Here is a 23,365-nt window from a genome sequence, read left to right as displayed (position 1 = left end):
TTTTAGCGGCCGAGATGTGTCTAGAAAAAAATGTTTTGAGTCTTTAGGAATTATATATCGGAGAGTTTAGGAATTCTTTTTACTTCCCAGTCTCCTCATCGCTCTGGTAAGGCATCCTGACGTAGAGTTTTGACTCTTCTCTTCTCAAATTTCACTAAAAAAAATTTTAGGATCACGCGGGTATCTTGGAATCGTTCCGATGGTTTTATGATGAGAACATTGTCTTGGTGCCTCCTGTCAGGGGTTTAGTGGAAGTGTCCCAGGGAGTTGAGTTCTGAGGTGTTGTCATCATAATTTTATCATTGCAGTTCTGGAATACCTGAGTTTAGTACGCCGACATCGAAAATCTCTTTTATGCATTTCGTTGGTGAGATAACCTCGACGCCACCCAGTACTGGGGCGGGAGTTCGGGAGTATCGCCATAACTTGTATAACAGATGCTTTTCGAAGGTTGAGGTAGATGATTTCCGAAGGTTTCATGGTTATGTGTTGAAGGATGGATACAGCTGGATGTAGGATTTGCTAGTTTGGGTGAGATATTATGCTTCCCCTGTATCCCCAACACCTGATTGCATAACCGGAAAGGTTCGGGAGTTTCATAGGTGGGAATTCTAGTAGCTCTAGTTCTTCTTCCACGGATATTGGTTTGAGATTGGGATTTCTTACCGATTATTCGTTCTTGATCCGTACCTTGTTGATTTATTTCTCTACCTTAATTCTACGTGGCTTCTCAATTTATGGATATGTGACCATTTCAAGAGGAACGCATTCGTTCATTTTGTTCGGATGTGAAGACTATATGTTGCAATTTTCATTCCGTTCGATTCAGCTTTGATATTTGTCTATCAATGTGCTAATGGTGGTCAACCTCTTCAGGATGGCTCCTCCAACGCGCACGACTCCGAATCCTGATCCTGATCCGCCACCACCTCCACCTCCTCCAGAGGCATGGCAAGCTGTGATGGCCGCAACCAATGCAAACACACAGTTGATCATGAAAATTCTTCAAGAGCGCAACCAAGGGAATCAAGGCAGCAATCAGAATCACTTTGCTACACTCAAACAGTTCCTTGCTAACAGGCCAAAGACTTTCAACAATTGTGTTGAGGCAACCGATGCTGACGATTGGCTTGTGGACCTGTGCAAGCATTTCGAGTGCAGTAACGTCAAGCCTGAGGACTTTGTCAAGTTCGCTTCCTTCCAACTCAAAGATCAAGCTGCAGAATGGTTCCAGCAGTACAAGGATTCCCGAGGTGGACGTGTTATCACTTGGGATGATTTCCGTCGAGATTTCCGAGCTCATCATATTCCTTAGAGCGTGGTTGAAAGCAAGCGTGAGGAATTCCGCAATCTGAAGCAAGGCTCTTTGTCTGTCTATGACTACAACAAGTTGTTTCAGAAGCTCGCCTGCTTTGCCAAGAAGGATGTGCCTGATGAGAAGAGCATGATATATCAGTTCAGGGGTGGTCTCAGAGAAGAAATCCAGCTAGCTCTTGTTCTCTTTGAGCCCTTGAGGTACGATGAGTTCTATAACATGGCACTGAAGCAAGAGGCTGCTCAGTTGAGGTGTGATGCTTCCAAGAAGCGAGTCAGAGATGTTATTCCTTCTTCCTCTACTCAAGTGGCCAAGCAGCAGAAGTATTGGCTTCCTCCTCCTCCGTTCCGTCAGCCGTATCAGCAGAAGAGCAAAGGTGGCAGTGGTTCTTCCCACCCACCCAACACTGGCTTTCATGGGCTAAGTTGGGACTCCCCTGCAGGGATTTGAACTTTCGAAAGCCATGCCTGCGGTTATGGGCAGATGGGAATTTGTTAATGTCCGGTTGTAGATAACTTGAACCTTAATTTAATTAAAATGAATCAACTGAGTGTGTTACCGTGATGGCCTCTTCTCGGCGGAGTCCGGGAAGTGGACACGGTGTTGGAGTAATGTTTGCGCAGGTTGCTCTCTAGTTTCTCGCTCGCGCTTTGCCTCCTCTTCTCACCCTCTTTTGCGAATAAGTTAGCCACCATACTTGCTAGTCGCTTGCTGCAGCTCCACTTATATTTACCTTGCCATACCTATAAGCTTAAATAGTCTTGATCGCGAGGGTGCGAGATTGCTAAGTCCCTGTGGCTCACAGATTACTATTACACCAGATGCAGGGCCTGATGATTCCGCTCCAGGTGACGCGTATGAGCTCAAGTGGGAGTTCGACGAAGACTCTCAACGTTACTACGTTTCCTTTCCCGATGATCAGTAGTGCTGCCCAGTTGGGGGTGATTGGGACCGTGTCGCATGTTGGGTTCTCTTTTATTTTGGCGCCGTAGTCGGGCCATGAGTGTTTGGATGATGTAATGTTATTTATGTACTTGATTGACATGGCGAGTGTAAGCCAACTATGTTATCTCCCCTTTGTTGTTCATATTACATGGGATGTTGTGAAGATTGCCTAACTTGCGACATATGCCTTCAATGCGATTATGTCTCTAAGTCATGCCTCGACACGTGGGAGCTATAGTCGCATCGAGGGTGTTATAGCCTCACACCGTCGCAGCACTCCTGGGCGGTTCACAGGTGCCACCCTCGGACCGACATATCAAGTAGTTCTTTTGCCAAGAGGGTGCCGCATGTGTGCAGCAGGGAGCTCCTCTGGGATAGACCGACCTCGCCTTTGACTCAAGAGACCATCTTGCGACCACCGCAGGCGCAGGCGTGCTCCTAATGCTCTACACCCCCACCATCTGCAATGTGGCGGTAGCCAAGACCCCCATCGACGGTGGGGCCGGGCTCAATGTGCTTTCCGTGGAAGATTTTGTCTTGCTTCACATGTCGCATGGCCGGATCCGCCCCACCAAGCCGTTTTCTAGGGTTGTGGACGGCTCCACCAGCCCCCTGGGGCAGATCCGCCTCCTCGTCACCTTCGGCACCCACGACAACTACCGCACCGAGCTCATCGATTTCGATATCACCCGCATCGGCCTCCCGTACACCGCCACCGTCGGGTACCTGGCCCTAGCCAAGTTCATGGTGGCAACTCACCCCGCCCACAACCTCATGAAGATGCCAGGAAGAAGTAGCGTCCCCACTGTGGCCAGGGACATCATGGAGGCGCTGGCGGCTCTCGAGCTCGCCTTTAGGGCCGCGGCTGCCGCACGGCCAGAAGCGGGAGGGGTCCCTGAGGCCCTAGTGGCTGCACCGACAAAAAAGAAGCAGCTATTCTTGATAACCCGCAAGTATAGGGCATCACAACCGTTTTCGAGGGTAGAGTATTCAACCCAAATTTATTGATTCGACACAAGGGGAGCCAAAGAATATTCTCAAGTATTAACAGTTGAGTTTTCAATTCAACCGCACCTGAAAGACTTCATATCTGCAGCAAAGTATTTAGTAGCAAAGTAATATGGAAGTAATGGTAACGGTGGCAAAAGTAACAATAGCAGTTTTGTAGTGATTGTAATAGTGGCAACGGAAAAGTAACTAAGCAAAGATCAATATGTGAATAGCTCGTAGGCATTGGATCAGTGATGGATAATTATGTCAGATGCTATTCCTCATGCAACAGTTATAACATAGGGTGACAAAGAACTAGCTCTAGTTCATCAATGTAATGTAGGCATGTATTCCAAATATAGTCATACGTGCTTTTGAAAAAGAACTTGCATGATGTCTCCAGAGCCCCGAATGGACTACATATGACGATGGCGACAGATACCCCTCTCCAGAGCCCCGAACGGACTCTAGATCAGCCCTCCCGAGAGAGATTAGGGCTTGGCAGCGGCTCTGTATCGTTAAACGTGATGAATCCTACTACATGATTTTTTTTCTCCCCGAACGTGAATATATAGAGTTGGAGTTGAGGTCGGTGGAGCCTCAGGGGGCCCATGAGACAGGGGGCGCACCCCAGGGGGTGGGCACGCCCCCACCCTTGTGGACTGGGTGTGGGCCCCCTGGTGTTGATTTTTTCGCCAGTATTTTTTATATATTCCAAAAATATTCTCCGTGAAGTTTCAGGTCATTCCGAGAACTTTTATTTCTGCACAAAAATAACACCATGGCAATTCTACTGAAAACAACGTCAGTCCGGGTTAGTCCATTCAAATCATACAAGTTAGAGTCCAAAACAAGGTCAAAAGTATATGGAAAAGTAGATACGATGGAGACATATCAACTCCACCAAGCTTAAACCTTTGCTTGTCCTCAAGCAATTCAGTTGAAAAACTGAAAGTGATAAAGAAAAACTTTTACAAACTCTGTTTGATCTTGTTGTTGTAAATATGTAAAGCCAACATTCAAGTTTTTAGCAAAGATGATGAACTAACCATATTCACAATAACATTTAGGTCTCATGTTTACTCATATCAATGGCATAATCAACTAGCGAGCAATTATAGTAAATCTCGGATGACAACACTTTCCCAAAACAATCATAATATGATATAACAAGATGGTATCTCGCTAGCCCTTTCTGAGACCGCAAAACATAAATGCAGAGCACCTTTGAAGTTCAAGGACTGACTAAGCATTGTAATTCATGGTAAAAGAGATCCAGTCACAGTCATACTCAATGTAAACTAATAGTAATGCATGCAAATGACAGCGGTGCTCTCCAACTGGTGCTTTTTAATAAGAGGGTGATGACTCAACATAAAAGTAAATAGATAGGCCCTTCGCAGATGGAATCAGGGATTTGTAGAGGTTCACTAACATTGCCCCAGTGCAGGAGTTTACAAGCAGTATTAAAATCTTCTAGGTCAATGGTATATGATTTATCATAAAGATCAAATAAAACAGTGTGAGAATTGTGCGAGGATGTTAATTTAAACCTTCTCACAAATGAATCAGTTAGATAGAGGTATTGCCGGCACTTATCTGACACGAAGCTCTCAAGATCAGCGTTACACACATATGCGTCAAATTCATCCTTGATACCTGTCTGGACCATGAACTCCTCTGACGGCCATTCACAAGGCCGCACTTGAGTTTCCCTTTGTAGTTCATTGTCGGGCTCACGTATCGGTAGCCTTGGGCCTTGCTTCCTTGAGGAACAACCTTGGTACATTTTCCTAAACATTTTTCTTCCTCTGAAAAATTTCTGAAATTTTTAGTGACTCAAAATAAAAGTGAACCAAACTCTACAAGATTGATAGCAACTACTCCCACAAATGCCTAGAGACCATATCATGCAATAAAACTACTTTTGACCACATAAATTTGACATGTAAGTTCAAGAACAGGGTCACCTAAGCGGCAACAAATTTCAATAAATAAAGCACTAGAACAAAAACTAATTGGACCATTGGAGGAGTCACATACCGAAGAACAATCCCCAAAGTAGTTTTGTGAATGGAGCTTTGGGCAAGAAGATCGAAAATGGCAGCAAGATGAGCTAGAACTCGGGTTTGAGCTGGTGGAGGATTTTTTCTGGAGGAAGACGAAGTGTGTGGGTGCAAGAATAAGTGGAGGGGGCCCACATGGGGTCCACGAGGCAAGGGAGCGCGCCCTAGGGGGATGGCGTGCCCTGGACCCTCATGGCCAGGTGGTGGGTCCCCCTGGTGTGTTCTTAGTGCCTATAATTCTTAAATATTCTACAAAAAATCATCTAAAATTTTTAGGACATTTGGAGAACTTTTATTTTTGGGGTATTTTTCAATGCAAGGATAATTCAGAAAATAGATAGAAAATACTATTTTTGCTTTATTTAATCTAAATAACATAAAGTAAAAAGTGGGTATAGAGAGTTGTGCTTTCTAACTTCATCCATCTCATGCTCATCAAAAGGAATCCACTAACAAGGTTAATCAAGTCTTGTTAACAAACTCTTTCCGAATAACATGAAACCGGCGATTTTTCGAATAACACTAAGTTACATCAACGGGGATATGCATGTCCCCAACAATAAGAATATCATATTTTTTCTTGACAGTAGAAAGAGGAAATTCAAAACCTCCAATTATAATCATTGGAATTTTTCCAATAGAATTGATACTGTGGACTTGAGGTTGTTTCCTCAGAAAGTGTATCGTATGCTCATTACCATTAACATGAAAAGTGACATTGCGTTTGTTGCAATCAATAACAGCCCCTACAGTATTCAAAAAGGGTCTACCAAGAATAATAGACATGCAATCGTCCTCGGGAATATCAAGAATAACAAAGTCTGTTAAAATAGTAACGTTTGCAACCACAAAAGGCACATCGTCACAAATACCGACAGGTATAACAGTTGATTTATCGGCCATTTGCAAAGATATTTCAGTAGGTGTCAGCTTATTCAAATCAAGTCTACGATTTATGGAGAGAGGCATAACACTAAAACCGGCTCCGAGATCACATAAAGCAGTTTTAACATAGTTTCTCTTAATGCAGCATGCTATAGTTGGTACTCCTGGATCTCCTAGTTTTCTAGGTATTCCATCCTTAAAAGTATAATTAGCAAGCATGGTGGAAATTTCAGCTTCTGGTATCTTTCTTTTATTTGTGACTATATCTTTCATGTACTTAGCATAAGGATTTATTTTAAGCATATCAGTTAACCGCATATGCAAAAAGATAGGTCTAATCATTTCAGCAAAGCGCTCAAAATCCTCATCATCCTTTTTCTTGGATGGTTTAGTAGGAAAAGGCATGGGTTTCTGAACCAATGGTTCTCTTTCTTTACCATGCTTCCTAGCAATGAAGTCTCTCTTATCATAACGTTGATTCCTTGATTGTGGGTTATCAAGATCAATAGCAGGTTCAATCTCTACATCATTGTCATTGCTAGGTTGAGCATCAATATGAACATCATCATTAATATTACCACTAGGTTCATGTTCACTACCAGATTGTGTTGCAACATTAGAAATAGAAATATCATTGGGATTCTCAGGTGTGTCAACAACAGGTTCACTAGAAGCATGCAAAGTCCTATCATTTTTCTTTTTCTTCTTCTTAGAAGAACTAGGTGTATCAACATTAGTTCTCTGAGAATATTGCTCAATTCTCTTAGGGTAGCCCTGAGGATACAAAGGTTCCTGAGTCATTTTACCCCCTCTAGTCACAACTCTAATAGGATTATCATTTTTCTTATTATTTAATTCATTGAGAAAATCATTTTGAGCTTTAAGCACTTGTTTTACTTGAGTGGTAACCATAGAAGCATGTTTACTAATAAGTTTAAGTTCACCTTTAACTCTAGACATATAATAACTCAAGCGTTCAATCATATAAGCATTACGTTTCAATTGTCTACCAACATAAGCAATGAAGTTTTCTTGTTTAACCAAAAAATTATCAAACTCATCCAAGCATTGGCTAGCAAACTTAGTAGATGGGATTTCACCCTTATCAAATCTATAGAGAGAATTTACCTTTACTATCTGTGTCGGGTTATCAAGACCATGTATTTCTTCAATAGGTGATAAATTCTTAACATCTTCGGCTTTAATACCCTTTTCTTTCATAGATTTCTTTGCCTCTTGCATATCTTCAGGACTGAGAAATAGAATACCCCTTTTCTTCGGAGTTGGCTTTGGAGTTGGTTCAGGAAGTGTCCAATCATTATCATTACTCAACATATTATTCAATAGCAATTCAGCTTGATCAACAGTTCTTTCCCTAAAAACACAACCAGCACAACTATCCAGGTGGTCTCTGGAAGCATCAGTTAGTCCACTATGAAAGATATCAAGTACTTCATTTTTCTTTAGAGAATGATCATGCACAGCATTAAGTAATCATAGAAGCCTTCCCCAAGCTTGTGGGAGACTCTCTTCTTCAATTTGCACAAAATTATATATTTCCCTTAAGGCAACTTGTTTCTTATGAGTAGGGAAATATTTAGCAGAGAAGTAATAAATCATATCCTGGGGACTACGCACACAACTAGGATCAAGAGAATTAAACCATGTTTTAGCATCACCCTTTCATGAGAACGGAAATAACTTAAGGATATAGTAGTAACGAATTTTCTCGTCATTAGTGAACAGGGTGGCTATATCATTCTATTTAGTAAGATGTGACACAGTAGTTTCAGATTAATAACCATAAAAAGGATCAGATTCAATCAAAGTAATTAACTCAGGATCGACAGAGAAATCATAATCCTTATAGGAAACACAGATAAGTGAAGTAGCAAAAGAAGGATCATATTTCATTCTAGCATTCAAAGACTTATCTTTCATCTTAGCTAACAGTTTCTTAAGATCATATCTATCATTGCAAGCTAAAAAGTCTCTAGCAGTTTCTTCATCCATAACATAACCCTCAGGCACAATAGGCAATTCATATCTAGGGGGAGAATCTTCACCATCACTTTCATCAATATTATAAGTTTCATCAATTTCATTCTCCCTAACCCTAGCAAGTTTTTCCTCAAGAAATTCACCTAATGGCATAGTATTATCAAGCATAGAAGTAGTTTCATCATAAGCATCATGCATAGCAGAAGTGGAATCATCAATAACATGAGACATATCAGAATAAATAACAGGAGTAGGTGTCGCAAGTTTACTCAAAACAGAAGGTGAATCAAGTGCAGAGATAGATGGAAGTTCCTTACCTCCCCTCGTAGTTGAGGGAAAAATCTTGGTTCTTTCATCTTTCAAGTTCCTCATAGTGATCAACATATATGAATCCCAAGTGACTCGAAGAATAGAGCTATGCTCCCCGGCAATGGCGCCAAAAAATAGTCTTGATAACCCACAAGTATAGGGGATCGCAACAGTTTTCGAGGGTAGAGTATTCAACCCAAATTTATTGATTTGACACAAGGGGAGCCAAAGAATATTCTCAAGTATTAATAGTTGAGTTTTCAATTCAACCGCACCTGAAATACTTAATATCTGCAGCAAAGTATTTAGTAGCAAAGTAATATGGAAGTAATGGTAACGGTGGCAAAAGTAATAGTAGCAGTTTTGTAGTGATTTTAATAGTGGCAACCAAAAAGTAATTAAGCAAAGATTAGTATGTGAAAAGCTCGTAGGCATTGGATCAGTGATGGATAATTATGTCGGATGCGATTCCTCATGCAACAGTTATAACATAGGGTGACACAGAACTAGCTCCAGTTCATCAATGTAATGTAGGCATGTATTCCGAATATAGTCATACGTGCTTATGGAAAAGAACTTGCATGACATCTTTTGTCCTACCTTCCCGTGGCAGCATGGTCCTATCGGAAACTAAGGGATATTAAGGCATCCTTTTAATAAAGTACCGGGACAAAGCATTAACACTTAGTGAATACATGAACTCGTCAAACTATAGTCATCACCGGGAGTGGTCCCGATTATTGTCACTTCGGGGTTACCGGATCATTACACATAGCAGGTGACTATTGACTTGCAAAATAGGATCAAGAACTCACATATATTCATGGAAACATAATAGGTTCAGATCTAAAATCATCGCACTCGGGCCCTAGTGACAAGCATTAAGCATAGCAAATTCATAGCAACATCAATCTCAGAACATGATGGATACTAGGGATCAAACCCTAACAAAACTAACTCGAATACATGATAAATCTCATCCAACCCATCACCGTCCAGCAAGCCTATGATGGAATTACTCACGCACGGCGGTGAGCATCATGAAATTGGTGATGGAGGAAGGTGGATGATGACAATGGCGACGGATTCCCCTCTCCGAAGCCTCGAACGGACTCCAGATCAGCCCTCTCGAGAGAGATTAGGACCTGGTGGCGGCTCTGTATCATAAATTGCGATGAATCCTTCTCCCTGATTTTTTTCTCCCCGAACGTGAATATATAGAGTTGTAGTTGAGGTCGGTGGAGCCTCAGGGGGCCCACGAGACAGGGTGGCACGCCCCAAGGGGGTGGGCGTGCCCCCCACCCTCATGGACAGGGTGTGGGCCCTGGTATTGATTCTTTCGCTAGTATTTTTTATGAATTCCAAAAATATTCTCTGTGAAGTTTCAAGTCATTCTGAGAACTTTTATTTCTGCACAAAAATAACACCATGGCAATTCTGCAGAAAACGGCATCAGTACGGGTTAGTTCCATTCAAATCATGCAAGTTAGAGTCCAAAACAAGGTCAAAAGTGTTTGGAGAAGTAGATACGATGGAGACGTATAAATTCTCTCAAGATCGGGCGGAGACGAATGTAACGCCCCAATACCGGCGCTCCAGATGCCTTCCATGTTTTCCGAGTTTCATCGTGTGTTTACTTTGCTTGTTGCATTCATCATTGCATATTTTGCATTGCATCATGTCATCATGTCATTTGCTTGCATGTTGCATTTTCCCTTGTCATCATCTGCATTGCATCTTCATGTTTTCAAAACTTGCATCTGTCCGGGTTTCACTAGTGTCTCCCGTTGTCCGTTCTGAGCTCAAACACACTTGCACGCGCCCGCGGCACCTTCGAAATATTATTTTATAAGTGGCCAGAAAATGTTGTTGGAATGGGTTGAAAGTTGGCGTGCGGTCATATCATAGTGTAGGTAGACCGCTTGTCAAATTTCATTGCATTCGGAGATTGTTTGATGACCCAACAGATTAATTTATAGCGGCATTATAGCCGGTCATACGTCGGACATTTTAGGTCTCCGGAAACCTTCCCGGGCTGCATTTCCGTCTCTCTCTTCTCAGCCTGAGACCTCTCCTACATAGCCCACAAACCCAACCTAACCCTCCTCACATCCGGAGCCGTCCGATTGTGATCGGAGGGCCCTGAAACCCTTCCTAACCACCTAACCCCTCCTTGCACAGTGCATCGACCACCCTCGAGTGCGCGTCCGAAAGTTGTCCCGAACGCAACCCGGACAGTCGTCACCGTTGGGTCCGGATCATCCCCAAACATCCCCAAAATATCATCGTTTTATTTATTAGTCTCCCTAGCATATTTATTCTCGCCCGTCGGGTTTCGATCGGAAAATACAAACTTCCCTCATTTTCATATATATAGACCACCCCTAACCAAATCTGTATAAACCAAACCCTAGCCTAGCTCCTAGCCCCTCCTGCGCCGCCACCCTCCTCGGATCCAGCACCGAACCAACCAGCCTTCCTACCTTGTTTTTTAGATCCATCCATCCCACCGTCTGTCTGGACCGTTAGATCCAGATCGAACAGCCCATAGCCTCCCAGTTCTTCCTCCCACCTACCGCAACAATGGAGAGCCCCACGCTCCAGCGCTCGATCTCCTCGAGTGAGCTCCTGCCTCGTTCCCCTCCGTCCTCGCCCTCCCTTCGCGCGCGGCAAGCTGCAGCACCACCGGAGCTCCGTCCGCTGATGAGCACCATCAACAGATGAGCCCCGCACCGCCCTTCCTCCCTTCCCCTCTCTCTTCTCTCTCCCTGACATCGCGATCCCTCTCACTTCAGGACGAACAGGAAGCCGCTACGGTCGCCAAGCCGCCGAGCCACCCGAGCACCTCCTCCAGTTCGTCGCCTTGGTCGCCGCCTTGCCAAGCTCCGCCGCCATCGAAGATCCCCGTCGCTGCTCCATCCCCGTGCAAGTTCCTGCCAGCCACTGCTCCCCTTCCTCGCTAGCCTCTAGCGCTCGCCTGCCTCCATGCTCGTTTTGGTTCGGGCGAGAAGCTCCCGACCATGCCTCATGCGTTGACCGCCTGCTCGCTGGGACCTTGCCACCGGCGACCACCTCCCGCAGGCTCATACTGCCTCGTTCCTCCCTGCAGGAGCCAAGGCTGTCACCTCCTTCAGTTCGTCAAGCTGGCCGTCAAGTTCACGCCTTGGCCCAGATTTGGACCGCATCTCCTCTGCTCCGCCGCCCAGCAGCCGGATCCGCCCCGTTCCGGCTGGTTCCCGCCGAACCGTGTCGCCGCAGTCCATCGCGCCAAGCTGCTGGCGCTCGAACCTGCCTGCTTCCGCGCCCGCGCTCAAAGAGTCAACGCACGAGCGTCGTGCGTGTACCAGATCCAGTGAACCGGCCCGCCTTCCCTTTGCTCGTTGACCGCGGCCCAGCTGCCCCCTCTCACCCGACTGGGCCTGGCCCATGGTGAGCGCACAAACCGCCTAGATTCAGCCTGCCTATGTTTTTTCCTGCCTGCGAATTTGTCTACTATATCAGAGAACACCAGTTTGGCAGGAAACTCCCTATAGTTCATGCATTTAATAAAAAATCAACCGTGCATCAGATTAAAATACTTTATATATGTAAAATGATTAAAATTCAATCTAGTTTCATATTATGCTATTTTTCATCCATGTTAAAATATTTAAAGTGCTGTTTGCATTTAATATGCATAATGGCATGTTAAAATGCTTTATTTCATAACTAAAGATCCGTAGCTCCAAATTTAATAAACTTTAGATGTAAATGGGGCATAAAAATGCATAGATTAACATGATGCACTCACTTTGCATGTTTAACAACTCTAAAATTATGTTTAGGGCAGAAAAGTAGCTAATTCATATATGCATATGGGGATTTTCCAGAATTGTTGTTTGTTGTTTCCGGCCTCATTTAAACTTGCCTGGTTAGGTAGTTTTATTATGCTTCACCTCTTGCCATGTTTAACAACATTTAGTATTGATGAGTACATAACCGAGATAGAACTAAATAATCGATTGTGGTGTTTCGTTAATATGCAACTCGTTGCATATTGAACTCCACTTAACTTGTAGTGTTGTTTGTGCACTTTGCCATGCCATGCCTCTTTAAACCGGACATGCATCATACTTGATTCTGCATCATGCCATGTTTACGCTTGTTGGTTTACCATGTTTTTTGCTCCTTTCCGGTGTTGTTTCTTCTTGTTAGTTTCGGTAACATCACGGTTATGAGGATTCGTTCAACTACGTCCGTTTGCCTTCTTCATGGACTCCTTCTTCTTCCTTGCGGGATTTCACGCAAGATGACCATACCCTCGATATCACTTCTATCTTTGCTTGCTAGTTGTTCGATCTATCCCTATGTCGCGCTACCTACCACTTGTTTATCATGCCTCCCATATTGCCATGTGAAGCCTCTAACCCACCTTTCCTAGCAAACCATTGTTTGGCTAAGTTACCGCTTTGATCAGCCCCTCTTATAGCGTTGTTAGTTGCAGGTGAAGCTGAAGGTTGTTCCATGTTGGAACATGGACATGTTGGGATATCACAATATCTGTTACTTTATTAATGCATCTATATACTTGGTAAAGGGTGGAAGGCTCGGCCTTATGCTTGGTGTTTTGTTCCACTCTTGCCGCCCTAGTTTCTGTCATACCGGTGTTATGTTCCTTAATTTTGCGTTCCTTACGCGGTTTGGGATTTATGGGACCCCCTTGACAGTTCGCTTTGAATAAAACTCCTCCAGCAAGGCCCAACCTTGGGTTTACATTTGCCTAACAACCTAAGCCTTTCTCCCTTGGGTTTCCGGAGCCCGAGGGTCATCTTTATTTTAACCCCCTGGGCCAATGCTTCTCTAAGTGTTGGTCTGAACTGAGTAGACTACGTGGCCACCTCAGGGAAACTTGAGGGCTGGTTTTACTCGTAGGATGTCTCATTCGGTGTGCCCTGAGAACGAGATACGTGCGACTCCTATCGGGATTGTCGGCACATCGGGCGTCTTTGCTGGTCTTGTTTTACCATTATCGAAATTTCTTGTAACCGGGATCCGAGACTGATCGGGTCTTTCCAGGAGAAGGAATATCCTTCTTGACCGTGAGAGCTTGCGATGGGCTAAGATGGGACACCCCTGCACGGTTTAAACTTTCAAGAGCCATGCCCGCGGTTATGTGGCAGATGGGAATTTGTTAATGTCCGGTTGTAGAGAACTTGACACTTGATTTAATTAAAATGCATCAACCACGTGTGTAGCCATGATGGTCTCTTTTCGGCGGAGTCCAGGAAGTGAACACGGTTCTTGTGCTATGGTTGTGCGTAAGTATTTTCAAGATCACTTCTTCATCACTTCTAGCTTCTCGACCGTTGCATTGCTTCTCTTCTCGCTCTTATTTTGTGTATGTTAGCCACCATATATGGTTAGTGCTTGCTGCAGCTCCACCTCACTACCTTCTCCTACCCATAAGCTTAAATAGTGTTGATCTCGCGGGTGCGATATTGCTGAGTCCTCGTGACTCACAAATACTTCCAAACAGTTGCAGGTGCCGATGATACTAGTGCAGGTGACGCAACCGAGCTCAAGTGGGAGCTCGATGAATATCTTGGTCGTTGTTTTGTGTCTTTTCCGGATGACCAGTAGTGGTGCCCAGTTGGGACGATCGGGGATCTAGCATTTGGGGTTGTCTTCCTTTTTTTGGTTCCGTAGTCGGACATTGATTGTATTCTGGATGATGTATGTTTAACTTGTTATTTGTGTGAAGTGGCGATTGTAAGCCAACTCTTTATCCCTTTCTTATTCAGTACATGGGATTGTGTGAAGATTACCCCTCTTGCGACAAAACCACAATACGGTTATGCCTCTAAGTTGTGCCTCGACACGTGGGAGATATAGCCGCACCGTGGGTGTTTCAAGTTGGTAATCAGAGCCATCCCTGACTTAGGACCCCCATGCTTGATCGAATCACTGACGTTGTTGAGTCTAGAACAAAATGTTTTGAGTCTTAGGATTATATATATCGGAGAGTAGGATTCTTTTTATTCCTCAGTCCCTTCGTCACTGTGGTGAGGTCTCCTGACATAGAAGTTTTGACTTTTCCTCTCCTCAAATTTCACGAATTTTTTTTAGGATCACGCGGGTATCTTGGGATCGTTTTGATAGTCTTGTGACGAGAACATTGTTCTTGGTGCCTCCTGACATTTAGGGGTTGTGGCAGTGTCCCGAGGAGTTGAGCTCCGAGCTGTTGTTGTCACAATTTTATCGTTGCAGTTCTGGAATACCTGAGTTTGTCGACATCAAAAATATCTTTTATGCAGTTGTTGGTGAGATAACCTTGACGCCACCTAGTACTGGGGCGGGAGTTCGGGAGTATTGCCATAACTCGTATAACGGGTGCTTTTCGAAGGTTGAGGTACATGATTTCTGAAGGTTTCTTGGTTATGTATTGACGGATGGATACAACTGGATGTAGGGATTGTTAGTTTGCGTGAGATATTATGCTTCCCCTGTATCCCCAACACCAGATTGCATAACGAGAAAGTTTCGGGAGTTTATAAGTGGGAATTCAAGTATCATGTAGGACATCTTTCCATCAGACACATGATATGATATGGGGTCTATCATATGTTTGTTTTGGCTTATTCTCCAAGCCAAATCCTTTGTTTTTGTTTTGAGTTATGGTATTCGAGTTGCTTCAATGTCAAGTGTTGATTCCATACCTTCCTTAAGCGGTGTTCTTATATTCCTATGTGGATACTAATCCTTCTTGATCATTGAGATTGCCATCTTAATTCTATTTCCAACCGGTGCGTTTTTCTTCGAGATGATCCCATCATTCTCCCCATCCACAAGATCGATTCTAAATTTTCTCAACGGTGTTTATTCCATCTGGCCCAAGTTGCCTTTGTTTTCCCGCCCTCCCACCCTTTTATTCGAGGACTCATATATCTTAATTAAGCATCCATTTTATTTCTGTGTAGTCTCTTCAGTCTTTTCTGTCAATGTTTTACCCGGTGTTTCTTATGAAGATGCTAAGGGAGCTTCAAGTTCGTCACTCTTCACTCGTTTTCTTCTCCGGTGGATTCAAGTCAAGCTTTGTCGATCATACCCTTTCCTCGTTTCAAATGTTTTCTCATGCCAGTGCACCTCTTAATCATCTACTTTTCGCTATTCAACCCACATGTCTTTTCCCAGGATCTTACCCGACTCTTCTAATTTTTCCCGGAGTGATTCTCAAATTCATTTCAAAGTTTGACGTAAGAATGAATTTTCATCAGTCAATTTCCTTCTCCAATATCGCTTTCAAATTCTTTTCATCTTTGGCTCAACCTTTCCTCCTTTAATCATTTTGGAGTGTCTCAACAATTCTTGATGGTGTTTCTTGTCGTCATTCTCGAATTTTGAAGACCAAAGAAGAGTTTTCCTCCAAATCTTATCCGTTCTCTCAAAGATTTGTGATTCTAGCTTGGTGCCATCCTCTCATAATTTTTATCGATTGTGAGAAATACTCTCACCCATCCGGAGAAATTCAGGAGTCTTTCCAGTTTGATTCTCCGAAGCCCATCATCTCAGAATTATTCATTCTAAGCGTGTAGCTATCGTTCTCCAAGTCTTACCGGTGAATCATTCAAATATCCTCTAATTAGTTCATGATCTCTTCGTTCTCTTGTATCTAAATTCTATCAAGTATTTTATTTCATTTTCTACTTCTTCCCAGTGAATTGTGCCTTTGCTACTTTCATTTTCAATTCTTACGATGGTTCGTTCAAGAGTTCTCTTTCTTGGTTATCATATCAATTCATTTGTTCTTTCCATTCCTACCGGTGGTTCGTTGAAGACCTTCCCAAGTTTGCGCTATATCTATCTTAATCCTTTTTTACAGGAATAAGTAGTATGCAAATCCGTTTCTTGTCATAAATTTAAATTGGTGAAGTATACGCATAACATAATTCTTATTATTGTTTCATCCAAGTGATCTAGTCTCTTCTTTCCTGAGTTGTTCATCTTTCTTTCCGGAGTGCCAAGTTTGTCTCAGTTATATCGTCCTGAAGCCCCATCTAAATCATTGCAAGCCTTCATGTTGTTCCTTCAACTTTCCTTTCGTTGTGGTAATCTTCTTATCGATCCGGAGTTCTTCGAGAGTTTCTTCATGGTGGTTCATCAAAGATTTCAATCATTCTCCAATTGTTCTTCAAGATTTCTTTCGGAGTTAAGATCAGCCAAGCCATACTCTGGAATAAACATGTTGTTCAATATATGTATTTTTTTAACGAGTTCAAGTATTCTTCATCTTGCGTTTCAAAGTTCAATCCCTTCTCCCTTAACTTTTGAGGTGGTGTTATGTCATTCTTGATAATTTCCCTTCATGTTTCATGATTCACAAGTTATCAAGAATGAGGTATTTTAAATCCATTAATCTCTTCGTTGGAGTTATCTTGTGTCATATTTCACCTTAAGCCTTCCGTAAGGATTGTTGCTATTTATGGTGCTTATAAATGACCCAAGTTCTTCATTTGTCCTTCTGGTGAAATAAGTTTCTCGTCTCCTTGTCGATATCAATCCAATCTATTATTTCCGTTACTGGCAGAATTTCACCTCATAGTTTTGAGATGTTCTCCATAAGCCACTACAAGCTTGTTCTTTTCGTGGTTGATTTTCCAACAACTCCGTTCAAACTTTTCTTTGTAAGCATGCTCTTTCAATTTTATTTGCGAGAGTTGTCATTTGTATTCTCCGTTCTTTTCTTTCTAACCATCTATTTTACCATTCATTTGTTCTGGAGGCATGGTCATGTTGCTCTTCATCCCATCATCTCGTTTTGCCAAGATCGTGCTCTTTCCTTTGCTTATCGATTCAACCGGATTGTCGTGTCCTTCATTCAAGTTCTCTCATCTTGTCCAGTTTTGCCTCCCTTCTCAACCGGAGTGCTCTTTGAAATCTTTCTTACCCATTGTGCCATTCTTTCAATAGTTCCATAGGCAGTGTGTTGTTGATTTCATCAAGTATCCTCTCATCTTGTCAAGTTCATGATTCTAATTCCTTCCATTTGCAGTCAGAGTGCTGTCCAAATTATATCATTCTTTTTCCTCCTCTATCTTGTTTTAACCGGAGTGTTGTGGCAATCATTCCTCTTCTAACTGGAGTCTCATCCAAGTGCTTTCATTTTTCCAAGTTCGTATTATTTCCTTCCATTTCGAACCGGAGTGTTGTCGTAATTGATCTATATCGTTCCTTGTACTTCTCGTTTCTACCGGAGTGCTTGCATGTACTTTTTGTCCACTGCAACCCTTTTCTTATGTCTTTCAAACTAGAAAGTTCTAGTAATGTTCCTTGTTCCTCTGTTCTAACGGAGTGTTTTCAACTTTGTTCATCTTTGTTGTATTCTTTCTGGCAATTTGTTCAACCTCGCAAGGTTCTTTGGTTTCACTCATTTGTAAAAGAAGCAACTTAGTTTTACCTCTTCCCCTTCCTCTTCCGTTTGTCCAGTACCATCCTAGATCTCGGCACGATATCCTCTTGTAGTGGTGGAGTGTTGTAACGCCCCAAGACCGGCGCTCCAGATGCCTTCCATGTTTTCCGAGTTTCGTCGTGTGTTTTGTTTGCTTGTTGCATCCATCATTGCATATTTTGCATTGCATCATGTCATTTGATTGCGTGTTGCATTTTGCCTTGTCATCATCCGCATTGCATCTTCATGTTTTCAAAACTTGCATCCGTCCGGGTTTCCCCAGTTCCGTCCATTGTCCGTTCTGAGCCCAGACACACTTGCACGCGCCCGTGGCACCTCCGAAATATTATTTTATAAGTGGCCGGAAAATGTTCTTGGAATGGGTTGAAAGTTGGCGTGCGGTCTTATTATAGTGTAGGTAGACTGCCTAACAAATTTCATCGCATTCGGAGTTCGTTTGATGCCCCAGCGGATTAATATATAGCGGCATTATAGCCGGTTAGACGTCGGACATTTTCGGTCTCCGAAAACCTTGCTGGGCTGCATTTCCGTCTCTCTCTTCTCAGCCTGAGACCTCTCCGACACAGTCCACAAACCCAACCTAACCCTCCTTATGTCCGGAGCCGTCCGATTGTCATCGGAGGGCCCCGAAACCCCTCCTAACCACCTAACCCCTCCTTGCACAGTGCATCGACCACCCTCGAGTGCGCGTCCGAAAGTTGTCGAGTGCGCGTCCGAAAGTTGTCCCGAACCCAACCTAGACAGTCGTCACCGTTGGGTCGGGATCATCCCCAAACATCCCCAAAATATCATCGTTTTATTTATTGGACTCCCTAGCATATTTATTCTTGTCCGTCGGATTTCGATCAGAAGATCCAAACTTCCCTCCTTTCCATATATGTAGACCACCCCTAACCAAATCTGTCTAAACCAAACCCTAGCCTAGATCCTAGCCCCTCCCGCGCCGCCACCCTCCTCGGATCCAACACCAAACCAACCAGCCTTCCTACCTCGCTTTCCAGATCCACCCAACCAAATCCATCCATCCCACCGTCCGTTTGGACCGTCAGATCCAGATCAAACAGCCCGTAGCCTCCCCGTTCTTCCTCCCACCTACCGCAACAACAGAGAGCCCCACGCTCCAGCGCTCGATCTCCTCAAGCGAGCTCCTGCCTTGTTCCCCTTGATGTCTACTACACAACCTTCTTCTTGTAGACGTTGTTGGGCCTCCAAGTGCAGAGGTTTGTAGGACAGTAGCAAATTTCCCTCAAGTGGATGAACTAAGGTTTATCAATCGGTAGGAGGCGTAGGATGAAGATGGTCTCTCTCAAGCAACCCTGCAACCAAATAACAAAGAGTCTCTTGTGTCCCCAACACACCCAATACAATGGTAAATTGTATAGGTGCACTAGTTCGGCGAAGAGATGGTGATACAAGTGCAATATGGATGGTAGATAAAGGTATTTGTCATCTGAAATTATAAAAACAGCAAGGTAACGAATGATAAAAGGGAGCGTAAACGGTATTGCAATGCGTGGAAATAAGGCCTAGGGTTCATACTTTCGCTAGTGTAAGTTCCCTCAACAATACTAACATAATTGGATCACATAACTATCCCTCAACATGCAACAAAGAGTCACTCAAAAGTCACTAATAGAGGAGAACGAACGAAGAGATTATGGTAGGGTACGAAACCACCTCAAAGTTATTCTTTCCAATCAATCCGTTGGGCTATTCCTATAAGTGTCACAAACAGCCCTAGAGTTCGTACTAGAATAACACCTTAAGACACAAATCAACCAAAACCCTAATGTCACCTAGATACTCCAATGTCACCTCAAGTATCCATGGGTATGATTATACAATATGCGTCACACAATCTCAGATTCATCCATTGAACCAACACATAGGACCTGAAAGAGTGCCCCAAAGTTCTACCGGAGAATCACGACGAAAACGTGTGCCAACCCCTATGCATAGGTTCATGGGCGGAACCCGCAAGTTGATCACCAAAACATACATCAAGTGAATCATGTGGTATCCCATTGTCACCACAGATACGCACGGCAAGACATACATCAAGTGTTCTCAAATCTTTAAAGACTCAATCCGATAATATAACTTCAAAGGGGAGACTCAATCTATTACAAGAGAGTAGAGGGGGAAGAAACATCATAGGATCCAAATATAATAGCAAAGATCGCGATACATCAAGATCGTATCACCTCAAGAACACGAGAGAGAGAGAGATCAAACACATAGCTACTGGTACATACCCTCAGCCCCGAGGGAGAACTACTCCCTCCTCGTCATGGAGAGCACCAGGATGATGAAGATGGCCTCCGGAGAAGGATTGCCCCCTTCGGCAGGGTGCCGAAACGGGTCTAGATTGGTTTTCGGTGGCTACGGAGGCTTCTGGCGGTGGAACTCCCGATCTATTGTGCTCCTGGATGTTTTTAGGGAATATGGAGATATATAGGCGGAAGAAGTACGTCAGGGGGGCCACGAGGGGCTCACGAGGGTGGAGGGCGCGCCCAGGGGGGTGGGCGCCCCCCTACCTCGTGACCTCCTCGCAGATCCCCCGACGTGCACTCCAAGTCTTCTGGGCTTCTTTCCTTCCAAAAATGAGTTCCGTGAAGTTTCAGGTCAATTGGACTCCGTTTGATTTTCCTTTTCTTCAAAACCCTGAAACAGGGTAAAAACAGAAATTGGCACTTTGCTCTGGGTTAATAGGTTAGTCCCAAAAATGATATAAAAGTGTATAATAAAGCACATAAACATTCAAAACAGTAAATAATATAGCATGGAGCAATCAAAAATTATAGATACGTTGGAGACGTATCAGCATCCCCAAGCTTAATTCCTGCTCGTCCTCGTGTAGGTAAATGATAAAAACTAAATTTTTGATGCGGAGTGCTACTTGGCATAATTTCAATGTGATTCTTCTTAATTGTGGTATGAATATTCAGATCCATAAGATTCAAGACAAAAGTTCATATTGACATAAAAATGATAATACTTCAATCATACTAACTAAGCAATTATGTCTTCTCAAAATAACATGGCCAAAGAAAGTTCATCCCTACAAAATCATATAGTTTAGTCATGTTTCATTTTCGTCACACAAGAATGCTCTCATCATGCATAACCCCGATGACAAGCCAAGCAATTGTTTCATACTTTAGTAATCTCAAACCTATAAACTTTCACGCAATACATGAGCGCGAGCCATGAATATAGCACTATGGGTGGAATAGAATATAATGAGGGGGGTTATGTGTAGAAAAAAAAGGAGAAAGTCTCACATCAACGAGGCTAATCAATGGGCTATGGAGATGCCCACCGATTGATGTTAATGCAAGGAGTAGGGATTGCCATGCAACGGATGCACTAGAGCTATAAATGTATGAAAGCTCAACAAAAGAAACTAAGTTGGTGTGCATCCAACTTGCTTGCTCACGAAGACCTAGGGCACTTGAGGAGGCCCATTGGTGGAATATACAAGCCAAGTTCTATAATCAAAGATTCCCACTAGTATATGAAAGTGACAACATAAGAGACTCTCTATCATGAAGATCTTGGTGCTACTTTGAAGCACAAGTGTGGAAAAGGATAGTAGCATTGTCCCTTCTCTCTTTTTCTCTCATTTTTTATTTGGCCTTTCTTTTTTTTATGGCCTTTCTTTTCTTTTTTTGGGCCTTCTCTTTTTTATGGCCTTTCTCTCTTTTTTTATTCCTCACTTGGGACAATGCTCTAATAATGATGATCATCACACTTCTATTTATTTACAACTCAATGATTACAACTCGATACTAGAACAAAGATGACTCTATATGAATGCCTCCGGCGGTGTACCAGGATATGCAATGAACCAAGAGTGTCATGTATGAAAGAATTATGAACGGTGGCTTTGCCACAAATACTATGTCAACTACATGATCATGCTAAGCAATATGACAATGATGAATGTGTCATGATAAACGGAATGGTGGAAAGTTGCATGGCAATATATCTCGGAATGGCTATGGAAATGCCATAATAGGTAGGTATGGTGGCTGTTTTGAGGAAGATATAAGGAGGTTTATGTGTGACAGAGCGTATCATATCACGGGGTTTGGATGCACCGGCGAAGTTTGCGCCAACTCTCAATGTGAGAAAGGGCAATGCGCCGTACCAAAGAGGCTAGCAACGATGGAAGGGTGAGAGTGTGTATAATCCATGGACTCAACATTAGTCATAAAGAACTCACATACTTATTGCAAAAATCTACAAGTCATCAAAAACCTCGGCACTACGCGCATGCTCCTAGGGGGATATATTGGTAGGAAAAGACCATCGCTCGTCCCCGACCGCCACTCATAAGGAGGACAATCAAATAACACCTCATGTTTCAAATTTGTTACACAACGTTTACCATACGTGCATGCTACGGGACTTGCAAACTTCAACACAAGTATTCCTCAAATTCACAACTACTCAACTATCACGACTTTGATATTATTACCTCCATATCTCAAAACAATCATCAAGCATGAAACTTCTCTTAGTATTCAATACTCTATATGAAAGTTTTTACTAATATTAAATACCTAGCATATTAGGATTTTAAGCAAATTACCATGCTATTTAAGACCCTCAAAATAATCTAAGTGAAGCATGAGAGTTCATCTATTTCTTCAAAATAAAACTACCACCATGCTCTAAAAGATATAAGTGAAGCACTAGAGCATCGACAAACTACTCCGAAAGATATAAGTGAAGATCAATGAGTAGTTGAATAATTATGCAACTATGTGAAGACTCTCTAACATTTAATAATTTCAGATCTTGATACTTTATTCAAACAGCAAGCAAAACATAATGAAATAAAATGACGCTCCAAGCAAAACACATATCATGTGGTGAATAAAAATATAGCTCCAAGTAAAGTTACCGATGAACGAAGACGAAAGAGGGGATGCCTTCCGGGGCATCCCCAAGCTTAGGCTTTTGGTTGTCCTTGAATATTACGTTGTGGTGCCTTGGGCATCCCCAAGCTTAGGCTCTTGCCACTCCTTATTCCATACTCCATCGAATCTTTACCCAAAACTTGAAAACATCACAACACAAAACTTAAAGTAGAAAACTCGTAAGCTCCGTTAGTATAAGAAAATAAATCACCACTTAGGTACTGTTGTGAACTCATTCTAAATTCATATTGGTGTAATATCTACTGTATTCCAACTTATCTATGGTTCATACCCTCCGATACTACTCATAGATTCATCAAAATAAGCAAACAACACATCGAAAACAGAATCTGTCAAAAACAGAACAGTCTGTAGTAATCTGGATCAAACTTATACTTCTGGAACCCAAAAAATTCTAAAATAAATTTCTGGACCTGAGGAAGTTATCTATTAATCATCTGCAAAAAGAATTAGCTAAATA

Source organism: Triticum urartu, chromosome 4A, assembly GCF_056163025.1.
Source record: "Triticum urartu cultivar PI428250 chromosome 4A, HENAU_Tu73, whole genome shotgun sequence".
NCBI classification, from domain to species: Eukaryota; Viridiplantae; Streptophyta; class Magnoliopsida; order Poales; family Poaceae; genus Triticum; species Triticum urartu.
Note: the sequence above shows the minus strand (reverse complement) of the source record.